Consider the following 12,816-nt stretch of genomic DNA (forward strand, 5'->3'; position numbering starts at 1 on the left):
AAAAAATGGAAAAAGCCACTACACAAAGGGTTGTCTATCAAACTAGCAGAGGAATTTAACCTCCCACTGGTTTATACCCATGACTGCATCTATCAAACATGTTAAACCGCCTCAATTCATTTTGTGACCAAAATACAAACACAGTAGAGGAATTTAGCCTATCCAATGTCCATCCATCTTCTTCCACTTATCCGAAGTTAGGTTGCGGGTGCAGTATGTTTAGTGGGGACCCCAGACTTCCCTTTTTCCCAGCCACTTCTTTCAGCTCTTCTGGGGGGCTCTCAGGGCAATCACAGGACAGCTGAGAAACATTGCCTCTCCAGCATGGGGCACTCCCTGCGTCTCCTTCTGGTGAGACGTGGCCAGAACAGCTCACCAGGAAAGTGTTCGGGAAGCATCCAAAATAAATGCCCCAGCCACCTCATCTGGCTCCTCTCAAATAGAGGAGCTGCAGCTCAAATCTGAGCCCCTTCCAAATGACTGAGCTTCTCATACTATCTCTAAGGGAGAGTCCAGACACCCTGCGGAGGAAACTCATTTCCATTGCTTGTATCTGGGATCTTGTTTTCCAGCCATAACTTACAGCTCATGACCATCGGTGAGGATAGGAATTTATGTAATTCAACTGGTAAATAGAGAGCTTCACATTTCAGCTTAGCTCTTTCTTCACCACAATGGAGTGATACAAAATCTGTATTGCTGACGATGCAGCACCAATCTGCCTATTGATCTCCCATTACATTGTTCCCTTACTTGTGAACAAAACTCCAAGAAACTTGAACTCCTCCATTTGAGGCAGAATGAAATCCCTGACCTGGAGAAGTCACTCCATTCTTTTCCGACTGAGTACTATGAGCTCAGATTTGGAGGTGCTGATTTTCACCACAACCACTTCACGCTTGGTTGAGAACCGCTCCATTGAGAGCTGGTGATCACAGCTTGATGAAGCCAAAAGAACGACATAATCTTCCAAAAGTAGAGATGCAATACTGAGGCCAAAAAACTGGACCCCCTCCATGCCTCAGCTGCACCTGGAAGTTATTTCCATAAAAGTTAAGAACAGAATCAGTGATGAAGGGGAGCCTTGGTGGAGTCCAATTCTCACCAGAAATGAGTCCGACGTACTGCCGGCAATGCAGATCAAAATCTAACCCCGCTCGTACAAAGACCAAACTGCCTGTATCAGGGGGTTTGGTACCTCATATTGCAGAAGGACCCCCATAGCACATCCCAAGGGAGATGGTTGAATGTCTTCTCCAAGTCCACTATACACATGTAGACTGGTTGGGTGAACTTACATGCCCCCTCGAGGACCCTGCCGAGGGTATAGAGCTGGTTCAGCGGTCCACTGTTCCAAGTTCAAGACAAAAACCACACTTCTCCTCCTGAATCTGAGACTTGATTTGCCAACACACCCTTTACTCCAGTAGCCCTGAATAGACTACCAGGGAGGCTGAGGATTGTGACCACCATGTAGTTGGAAGGTACTCTGGTTATCATTACAGTAAACATGTCAGTTTAGACTGGACTCAAAACAGACTAAAGTGGATTGAGTAGGTTTAGAATGGTTTATTGAGGGTTGGTCAGGATAAGGATATCGAAAACATGATGGTGGACACTCGGGACTAGGAGCAAGCAGGAAGTGGGGACGTGACCAGGTGTGGGAGATTTGTAATGCAGTGGGCATGGGAGTAATGATGGAGATGAATATTTTATATATATATCTATACACAAGTAACTATCGGATGACCCACATGTGTACTCACGTGATTGTGTTCTTGTATTATAATAAATATCAGCACAAATCAGCAAAATTATACAATGATACTACATCTGAAGCCACCCAGGGAAAGCTTTATTACCATGTCAGAATTTGATACAGTTGACCAAAAAAGCTGTAGTGAAAACCGTTCACCGGCTGAAACCGTCAACAAGTCCTCTTGACTCAATATCATTTGACTTTTCAAAGCTATTGTGAAATTAGTCCGCGCTGATTTGCGACAAATAATCAATAGCTCACATCAGTCTGGCGAGTTTTCTATAGCTCTGAAAGTAGTTGCTTTTAAGTGTCTTTTAAAAAGCAGAGAACTGGACGATTCCGTGTTAGCAAGCTATAGACCCATCTCTAATCTTCCTGTCATAGCCAAAATTGTCGAGAACGTTATTTTTAATCAACTCAGCTATTTATTGAATTTAAATGGACTTTTTGAAAAATTTCAATCAGGTTTCCGAACTTATCAGAGCACAAAATCTGCTCTTATCAAACTCCTAAATGATATGAGATTGAATACTGACTCAGGAAAGGTATCAGCTTTGGTCATTTTGGATCTCAGTGTGGCTGTCGACACTGTAATATACTGTGAAACAGGTTGGAAACATGGGTAGGATTAAATACAATAGTCCTTAAATGGATCACGTCCTAGCTGGAGGAAAGGAGCTATTTTGTTACCACTGGAAGTGGTCTATCTCAAAAAATGACTATGACATGTGGGGTCCCTCAAGATTCAGTTCTTGGACCCCTACTGTTCAGCCGGTATGCTACCCTTAGGTTAAATTTTCCAGAACTTTAGTTTTGACTATCATAGTTATGCAGATGACACACAGTTAAATGTAGCAGTGTCTCCAGATGACTGTAGTTCAATTGCAGTGTTGTGCCACTGTCTAAAGCAGATAAATAACTGGATGAGCCAACATTTCCTTCTCCTGAACCACAGGCACTCTGGTTTCCGACCACATCCCAAAAAACACGTGTGAATTGGTGACTCTAAATTGTCCCTAGGCGTCATTGTGAGTGTTAATGTTCTGTCTCCATGTGCCCTGTTATTGGATGGCAATCGGTTAATGGTGTACCTTGCCTCTTGCTCGATGACAAAAACACGCAACATTAATTGGACACTCTTAATTCCCCCTAGGAGTGATTGTGAGTGTGGCTGTTTTACTCAATGTGCCCTGCGATTGGGTGGCAACCAGTACAGGCTGTACCCCGCCTCCTGCCCATTCACAGGTGGGATATGCTCCAGCCGCGACCCTTGTGAGGATAAGTAGCGAAGAAAATGGATGGATGGATATAAAAAACATATTTTAACCATTCTCTCTCTTTCTCTCTCTTTATATATATATATATATATATATATATATATATATAAATGTATATGTATTTCCTAGGAAATGATTCATATGACAGGATGAAGTCAACGATACTTTGCTGTAACTTCATTACCAGTTCCACCAAACATTCATTTACATGGAAACCTCCTCCTTTGTCTAATGTAATGTCATTTATTATTATGAGTGTTGATACTTAACTCATATTTTCATGCAAAAAGCATCGCTTGAACTTTAACCTGAATCCAAAAGGGCATGAGAAGTAGAGGAGTTTGTACTGTACCACGGGAGCAGTTGTTTTTCCTGTACTACAAGTAATTTTTCCTCAAGACACCTGTGCTTTGTCGATGAGATCTGGCGCCTCCGTGACTGCAGAGAGATGATTTGAGATGCAAGAGAGGATGAAATAATCATTAATTGAAATATTGGACCCAAATAATTTGCCCTTTTTTAACTTACACTTGTGATGCTGACAATGAGCCTGCTTAACCATCATGAAAAATATGCAGATATGCACAGTGACAACTTTTTAAGTGGTGTTGAAAATCATAAATGGAATTCCAGTTGTAGGACCAATTGTCACAGGAAGACTTTACCGGATTTAAATGACAAATTATGTCACAAAATCATAAGGAAATGAGCAATAAAAACTGTTAGGCACTCAGATGTTGCCTTAACTCAAAGAGCATTTTGTCAGACTAAACAGTGGCTCTAGCAGGGACACCCAGACTTCAGAAATGGAGGAGCTGAAAATTGTCCACTTGACTCAATGCCCCCCACCTCCCAGAGAACATGCATAAACTTCTGTCGGAGATAATAGTTGAAACTACTTATGACAGGGGATTCTGCCAGCCCTTCCCAGCAGACCCTTAAATATGTTTGGGCCTGCCACATCAGATTGGCATCGTTCCCCCCCATCGGAACTAACTCACCACCAGGTGGTGTCCTGGTACCAAGTGCACACATGGACACCCTTATGATTGAACATGGTGTTCGTTATGGACAATCCTTGATGAGCACAGAAGTCTAATATCAGAACACAGCTCGGAGTCTGATCAGGGGTGGGGTGGGGGTGGGGGCCATTCCTCCCAATTAGACCCGTCATTGCCCATATGAGCATCGAAGTACCCCAGCAGAATGATGGAGTCCTTATTGGGGGCGCTCTCTACCACTCCCTCTCGGGACTCTAAAAATGGCGGGTACTCTGAACTGCTATTTTATGCATAGGCACAAACAACACTCAGGATCCATCTCCCCATCTGAAGACAGAGGGACGCAACCCTCTTATGCAGTGGGGTGAACCCCAATGACAGGAACAGATCCAGGGGGCAAAAAGTATGCCCACACCTGCTCGGTCCTCTCACCATGGGCAACTCAAGAGTGGAACAGAGTCCAACCCCTCTCAAGAGGACTGATACCAAAACCCAAGCGGTGTGTGGAGAGGAGTATGTCTTTATTTAATCAGAAAATTTCAACCTCACACACTAGCTTGGTCTCCTTCACTGCTAGAGAAGTTACGTTCTACGTTCCAAGAGGCAGATTCTGTGACCGGGAATTGGATCCCCAAGGTCCTTTCCTGTACTGCCCAGGTCGCACTGCACCCGACCCATAAGGCCCTTCCCGCAGATGGTAAACCCAAGTTACCCTTTTGGGCTGTGCGCAGCCGGACCCCATGGGTCTACGGCAGGTACTTGCCTTCGAGCCCCACCTCCGGACATGGCTCCCGTGAGGGGCCCCGATGACCCACGTCTGAGCAAGGGAAACCTCTATTCCCATTTAAGTCTTTCATCATAGGAGTCTCACACACCCACTCTCTCTATTCTTTTGTCAGATCTGATGAGATTTTTAGATTTGCAGGAATGGTTGTAAATGTCTCCAGGTATTTAAATCTACGGTGGCCTGGAAGTGTAAATCAGTCTGGCAGACACCCATCAATTCAAAGCTGTCAGGCATTTAATTTCATGCTTTTTCAGACTGGTCTTACACACTCATGGTACATTTACATACTTGAGGAAACCCAGTACTCTACGCAACTTGATTCATCATTTATAATATATAGCTCAGAATGGTGATAAAAGCCTGTCTTTACTTGGCTCTTTTTTATACACACACATGCACACACCCACACACGCATGCACACACACACAAACAAAGTATCAATATGTATGTGTGAGTTTCAGTTTTATGCAGATGGGGATTAAAATTGGCTCCCGTGCTATGAAAAGCTGAGGAAACAGACAAGTTCTACAGAAAGACCTGAGGTTCCAGAAAGCTGAGCACTATGTGCCAGAGCCGCGGGACAAGAGCTCAGTGTCATTCCACAGCTTTAAGATGAAAGCTGCATGACAGCAAGGACTTCTGTAAAAAGAGATGCGACTGAGTGGGGGCTAATGCAATTTCTAAATTCATGCACTTACACACATTTGCCCAAACACTTGAACATGATGAGGGGTCAAAAAGTAAAGACTGGCTGTCTGGTGTAATTATGATGATATGCGTGGAATCGGTCTTGAGACTATACTGGGAAGACAGGTTGTCACCACTCTGTCACCTCTTGCCTGCCACGGGTTAGACACACACTTGTGCACCTGCTCACACACTCATAACAAGAGTTGTTGACGAGATCTCGCACATTGAGCGATTGGATATATGGATGCCTTGAAAGGCAAGCCCCTATAGGCTATTGATACTGCACATACTGTGCGTTATGTCATTTATGAAACCATGGACATGTAGGTTGATAGTAAAAGGAAAAAGCTAGAGAGAGAGAAAGAGGATGTGACGAGATGTGTGGATATTTTAAAAGAGGCTTGCACATTTCCATTCATTTGAATGTACATCTTGTATACATTTTGGCCATAAACTTTGCTGTTTATTGTTTTATTATGTTTACTTTTTTTCTGCATTTGTATGGCATGGAACATCGTGGAGGCTATTCGGTGTCTCACTTGTTTAAAACCTAGAAATGTTTTTTGGGCTTTAAGTTTATGTGCATTTTATTTGGCAAGTGGCTCCATCATGCAACTGCGATTAAAATTTTGGATGCAACTACAGCAACAATCAGTGGCCTACTGATTGGTCAATCGTGAAAATAGTTGCGTTCAGCCGACTGGGGAGGATCTTTTTGAACCCTCCGCATCATGGCTGACAGCTCTTCCAGCTCCTTCCGTCAGGTAGGTGCTACCAATCGATGCAAGTCAAAACTAGCAGGTATTCCAACTGTTTTTTCCCCCTCTGGCAATTAAGTCATTACAATTTCGATCAGCAAACCAACTATTTTCTGCCATGCACCTTTGTTGGGACACACCCTCACATCTTACAGGTCAAATCAGTATTAATAATCTAAACTGTAGACTATCGCATGATTCGTCACTTTAAACTCTGCACAATTATCATTGCACTGGTCTATAATGGTGAACCGCAAACGAGTAAGGGCACACTGCCTAAGCTTAATATAATGTGTGTTTGTGTGTGTGTGTGGGGTGGGGGGGGCACACCTTAACTGCTCAAAATGCTCGAAGACTCAGCATCTTTGCACAACTGGGACTGATGATGAATAGTTCCCTATTCATTGAATGTCCATTTTTCCTTGTTCTTGTTTGTTTGTTCGTCTCATTACTCAACATGAATGTCATACCAGGGCAGCACCGACTGCTGGAAACAAATCCCTTGTGTGTTGTTAAATTCTGTACTTGGCCATGAAAGTTGATTCTGATTCTGAGGCAGCCGGCATTCCACTCTCATTTTGAGGAACTATCTCTTGACAAAGACTGACAAAACTCATCTGTGTTGCAAAACAAAGTGAGCACACTTAAGTCCATCTATTTTTTTCATTGTTGTGGTTTGTTTGGTGTGGCAGAACGTGAGTGTGGGCCAAATCAAATGGTGTAAAACCACAAAGAAAAACAGTTTTCAAACTATCCGATTTTGTTGAGAAAGCGATTTAACTTTGTTCCGGAGAAAATCGAATCAGTCACGATTTCCACAAAGATATCTTTTCCCTCCCTTTCTACTCCTCAATCTGTGGCATTTATTTTCAAACAACAACATAAATACTGCTAAAAATTCTGATGCATTTGATTTTAAAATAGTTTATTTCATAAACAATATCTAAATTCACATCCACAATGAGGATAGAAAATGATTGAATTGGAATATGACAAAATACAGAGGGAACAAAATGCAGGACTTCCAATGTAATCCATGATGGTAGCATTGGGAACATGAGTGGGTTTGGACAAGGAGACAGAGAGGATGTAGACTACAGTGAAGAATATAAGTATTTGAACCCCCTGCTATGTTGCAAGTTCTCCCACTTCAAAATCACGGATCACGGATCACAAATTTTCGTTGTAGGCGTATGTCCACTGTGAGAGAGATAATCTAAAAAGAAAAATCCTGAAATCACAATCTCTGATTTTTTAACGATTTATTTGTGTGATACAGCTGCAAATAAGTATTTGCACGCCTGAGAAAACCAATGTTAATATTTGGTACAGTAGCCTTTGTTTGCAATTACAGAGGTCAAACCTTTCCTGTAGTGGTTCACCAGGTTTTCACACACTGCAGGAGGGATTTTGGCCCACTCCTCCACACAGATCTTCTCTAGATCTGACAGTTTTTTGGGCTGTCGCTGAGAAACACGGGGTTTCAGTTCCCTCCAAGAATTTTCTTTTGGCTTTAGATCTGGAGACTGGCTAGGCCATGCATAAAACTTGATATACTTCTTACGAAGCCACTCCTTGGTTTTCCTGGCTGTGTGCTTTGGGTCATTGTCATGTTGAAAGACGCAGCCACGACCCATCTTCAATGGTGTGACTGAGCGAAAGAGGTTGTTCCCCAAAATTTCACAATACATGGCTGCGGTCATCCTCTCCTAAACACAGTGAAGTCGCCCTATCCCATGTGCAGAAAAACACCCCCAAAGCATGATGCTACCACCCCCATGCTTCACAGTAGGGATGGTGTTCTTGGGATGGAAGTTTTCCTTCATCTTCTTCCCAACACGGTTAGTGGAATTATGACCATAAAGTTCCATTTTGCTCTCTTCTGACCACAAAACCTTCTCCCATGACTCCTCTGTATCGTCCAAATCATTGGCAAATTTGAGACGGGCTTTGACATGTGCTGGTTTAAGTAGGGGAACCTTCCATGCCAAGCATGATTTCAAACCAGGACGTCTTAGTGTATGACCAAGAGTCACCTTGGAAACGGTGGTCCCAGCTCTTTTCAGGTCATTGACCAAGTCCTGTTGTGTAGCCCTGAACTGATTCTCCATCTTTCTAAGGATCATTGAGACCCCACGAAGTGATATCTTGCATGGGGCTCCACTCCGATTGAGATAGACCGTCATGTTCAGCTTCCTCCATTTTCTAATGATTGCTCCAAAAGTGGACCTTTTTTCACCAAACTGCTTGGCAATTTCTCCGTAGTCGCGTGGAGTTGTACAAATTTGTCTCTGGTGTCTTTGAACAGTTCTTTGGTCTTGGCTATGTTACAAGTTTGAGTCTTACTGATTGTATGGGGTAGACAGGTATCGTTATGCAGCTAACGACTTCACACAGGTGCATCTGATTCAGGATAATAAATGGAGTGGAGGTGGACTTTTAAAGGTGGACTAACAGGTCTTTGTGGGTCAGAATTCTACCTGATAGGCAGGTGTTCAAATAATTATTTGCAGCTGTATCACACAGCTAAATCATTAAAAAAATCATACATTGTGATTTCTGGATTTATCTTTTTAGATGATCTCCCTCACAGTGGACATGCACCTATGATAAACATTTCAGATCCTCCATGATTTCTAAGTGGGAGAACTTGCAATATAGCAGGGTGTTCAAATGCTTATTTTCTTCACTGTATATTTGGGAAATCCCTGCTCTACTTTGACAAAATTATATATTTGCCATGCGACCTATTTATGGCGGTAATGTCTTACTTTAAGGGAATTGCGTTATATCAAGCATATGTTGTGTTAATAGTGTCATTAATGGTGACGCCTACATCAGTTGCTACGGTTGCTTTTATTAGATTTCGAATAAGTGATTCCAATCAACACTCTCCATTTGTGCTTCACTCATCATTGTTAACATTGGAAAAAAATCATGAAGATAAATATGGATGCAATAAAATCTCACACTTGACATAATAAATTATTATCCAAAAAAAGCATTTTGGTCCCTTGTTTAAATAGAGCTACAAAATTGTCACAAACAGTAGCTTCCCTGTTTTAAATTGTACATACTGGAAGACCTTCACGTGTGTGCCTGAACTATTATACATGATCATGAACACACAGCCAAATAGCGCAAATGTTGTGCAAGATTAAATACCCTACTTGTGCAAAAGTATGTGTAAATAAGACTTGTAACACATTATTTTCTTTTAAGCTGGGAGTTTCAGAAATATTTTTTCATAGGACAATAGTAAAACAACATGAAGAAGGCATTTGCTGTATACAGAACCTCCGTGTTGTAGTTGGAAATGCCTTTTGACAAAAAATACATCAAAATGCCCACCACATTAAGTCATAATGTACTGTATGTATGTGCTGCTATTGATGGGTCAACCAAGTACATTTTCCTTTAGCAGTGCGATCCACACACCCTCTGTTTCTGACTCTCTGTTGCTACGGTCGCTGAGGTTCCGAAGCGGGGTGAATGCCGAGCTGAGCTGGATCGGGCCGTACTGCTGTGCCTGAGACAAACTGTGCAAATGCTACTATGCTTTTCATCCTGCATGCTACCATCACTGCTACTAGACTGCAAATAACTGCAACACTCCAGAGGAAGCTGTATTTGTGTGTGCACGTCTACGTGTGTGTCAGAGAATTAACATTATTTTCGCGCACCAGGCGATGATCAACTCACTAACTGTGAATGGCAGTTTTTGTATGTATTGTAGTTGACCTTGTCCTTTTGCTTTTGAGTTGAAAGTGAAGTAGCAAAGACGCATATGTTTATGTTTCTTGCAAAATCACTCTCGTAGAAAATGGCAGTTTGTGTATCCAGAGGATTTTTGTTTCTCCAGTTTGTGATAAGTCAGTTGTTATGAGGTAACCAGGGAGTAGACCATACTGAAACACAAGAAGGAGGAGAGAAGAGAAAGTCAGTGGACATTTTTCTGATTGTGTAAATATGAAGCTCTGATTATTTGAAATAAAAAAGTATGACTGTGTATGTGTGCAGAAGAAATGTTGTCATTTTTCAGCAAAATCAGCTATATAAAACATTGTTTCACTTTCTCTTAAATGCTCTACAATGGTATCTTGACTTACAAGTTTAATGTTCCATGACCAAGCTTGCAACTCAATTTACTCATATATGACATAGATTTTCACCCCAAAAAATTAATTGAACTTTTCACACATTGAGCTGAATTTTGAATTTTTTTTGGCACATCAACACATTATAAAACAAAAAAAATACTTTGTAATGACATTAAAATTAGAGAAAAAATAGCAAAAAAAACCCACAAAAAATGGTGATTTTACTTTTTTATTTAGACTAACACGTTATAACAAAAGACAAAGATGAGGCACAAACAGACAACAATCCCAAGTTTTTGGTAAGATTCCGTATTTACTGTACATATACAGGATATATAGAGTATATTTTTTAAACGGGTGATTTTTTTTCCTATTTGACTGCTAAATTACTTATTTTTTTATTTATGCATCCTTACAAATAGGAAAGTAGTTACCTTTCTGGTTGCAAATATTATATCCATTTCTATCGAATACTACCAATGGTTCCCTATTCTTGTCCCATGCTAAAGAACAGTGGGGTCATAATCTTTTCATGTTTTCTTTTATTATTTTCTCATGATTTTTTTGTAATTATTTATTTTGTGTAATTTAGTATTTTTACCTCTATAGATGCTGTCCAATGCTTTTCTGAAATCAATAACGGTTATTGCAGCAAGCTTGTAGATTTTTAAACCTTCTATTACTGCTCTATGGGCAAGAATGTGAGCTCCTGTTCTTCTTTCAACTCTAAATCCATTTGGATTTTTCCTGAGATGTTGATCGTGCTTCGGTCTTAAGTCTTATTTTGCCAGCATTTTGAGCATTTTCACCACAATTGAGATGTCTCTGCAGTTATCCCACTGAATCGGATCTGACTTTGGAAAAGACACTGGTTGAAAGTTGATCTCAATGATGTGATACTTTGTTACAAAAGCTAGGAATTAAGTCATGAAGGTTGCAGAAGTTCAGGGCTACTGGTGGCATGTTATCCTCGCCACACCTTTTGCTACCGACAAGTGATATTTTAACATCATGATTCCCCTGTTGGCTAATTGGAGTAATTTCAATGTCTACGCCTTCCTGAATCAGAATAATCTTTATTGGCCCAGTATGTTACAAGACACACAGGGAATTTGTCTCGGTTACTTGGAGCCACTCAAGTATGACAACAAACAGCCACTATAACAAAATATATATTTAGGACATACAAAACCTGAGTATGGAGTGTCATCGAGCAACAAAAGTATACTGCACCACTCGGGTGGTCATGCTGATTTTATGGAATTGAGCAAATGATGCAGGACTCAAGACATTTAGAGCAGTTTAGAGTGTACCTTCAAGTGTTATGATCTGATACAGTGACAAAGGTGCGTCCAAGGCTTTTCTTACTTTCTTGTCTGATTGTGTATGATCAACACAGCATTTCTGTAATTCTGTAACATTAATGGTAGGCATTCAAATCCTTCCGGAGGGAGATTTTCTATAATTTCAGTGCATGAGTTTACAATAAATATATGTAGCATTTTAATTATTACTGTGTTGCATATACAAAACAGGGGAATTTCATAACAAAAGGCAATAATATTGTTTAGTAGTTGGTAATTAATGTGGTGTTACATTTAAAGATTTGGCCTTAACCTGAACTCTTGAAACAAAATCCTTCCTGGCATGTTAGTAACTTGTCATTCTGCATAAAAGTTGCAGTAAGAAAGCAAAATAATAACAGAAGAATTGAGAATGTACAAAACAGTGTGTGGCAAAGTGATCTGTGTGTTCATTTCTCTTTTCTAATCATTTTAAAAGTATGCAAAGTGCTCTGTTCTGTGTACCTGGAAAACAACACACTGTACAAGATGGTATACAATAAAATGACTCCATCGACGTCCCAGATTGTGGATTTTACACTTGTCTTCATGAGCTGTGAATGGACCTTTCCGACCTGTCAATCACTCGTACAATAATAGCTAATCAGATAGCCAATAGCTTAACCCCTGACTTGACACGCCCCTCTTGTCGTCATGTCCCACAAGCAATGATGGTTATCAGTCGCGTGCACTTTGCAAAGTTAATGTTATGAACAAAATGGACCTCTATCACTGACCTGCTGAATGAAGTGTGTAATGTTTTATCCTGAAGAGTCGGGTTAGTGATCCGTAAATGTGCGATGTCATGCAAGAGAAATGTCTATTTGCCTATTTTTATCACATCAGACTTTTAAGACAGAGCACTGGGTTCCATTACGAGCCAAGTCAAATGAATACACCCACTCACTTATAAAGACTACATAGATATTACTCATGATCTTTCCAAGTAAAAATTACTCACCCTCCTTTACATGCGCAGTACGATTCCACTATTTTATCCTGTTGGATTTCAATATGAAGTTTGTGAGGCGTCAAACTTTTTTGCATCGATCGCCAGGATTTTGCTGTAACTCTGACATTGCATCCTGCTCCGTCCAAAAT

At 40.9% G+C, this 12,816-nt stretch overlaps 1 protein-coding gene across 1 annotated transcript in view; it reads right to left on the minus strand.

Annotated features, from left to right (window-relative positions):
• Positions 1 to 10,097: 10,097 nt before the first annotated feature.
• cnih3 (cornichon family AMPA receptor auxiliary protein 3) overlaps positions 10,098 to 12,816 on the minus strand; it is a 114,543-nt gene continuing 111,824 nt past the window's right edge. The window contains exon 8 of the mRNA XM_061812528.1: positions 10,098 to 10,180. The gene's annotated coding sequence lies outside the window, so the exon portion shown is untranslated. The remainder of the gene's footprint in view (positions 10,181 to 12,816) is intronic.

This window comes from Syngnathoides biaculeatus, chromosome 23 (genome assembly GCF_019802595.1).
Source record: "Syngnathoides biaculeatus isolate LvHL_M chromosome 23, ASM1980259v1, whole genome shotgun sequence".
In the NCBI taxonomy this organism is placed as follows: Eukaryota; Metazoa; Chordata; class Actinopteri; order Syngnathiformes; family Syngnathidae; genus Syngnathoides; species Syngnathoides biaculeatus.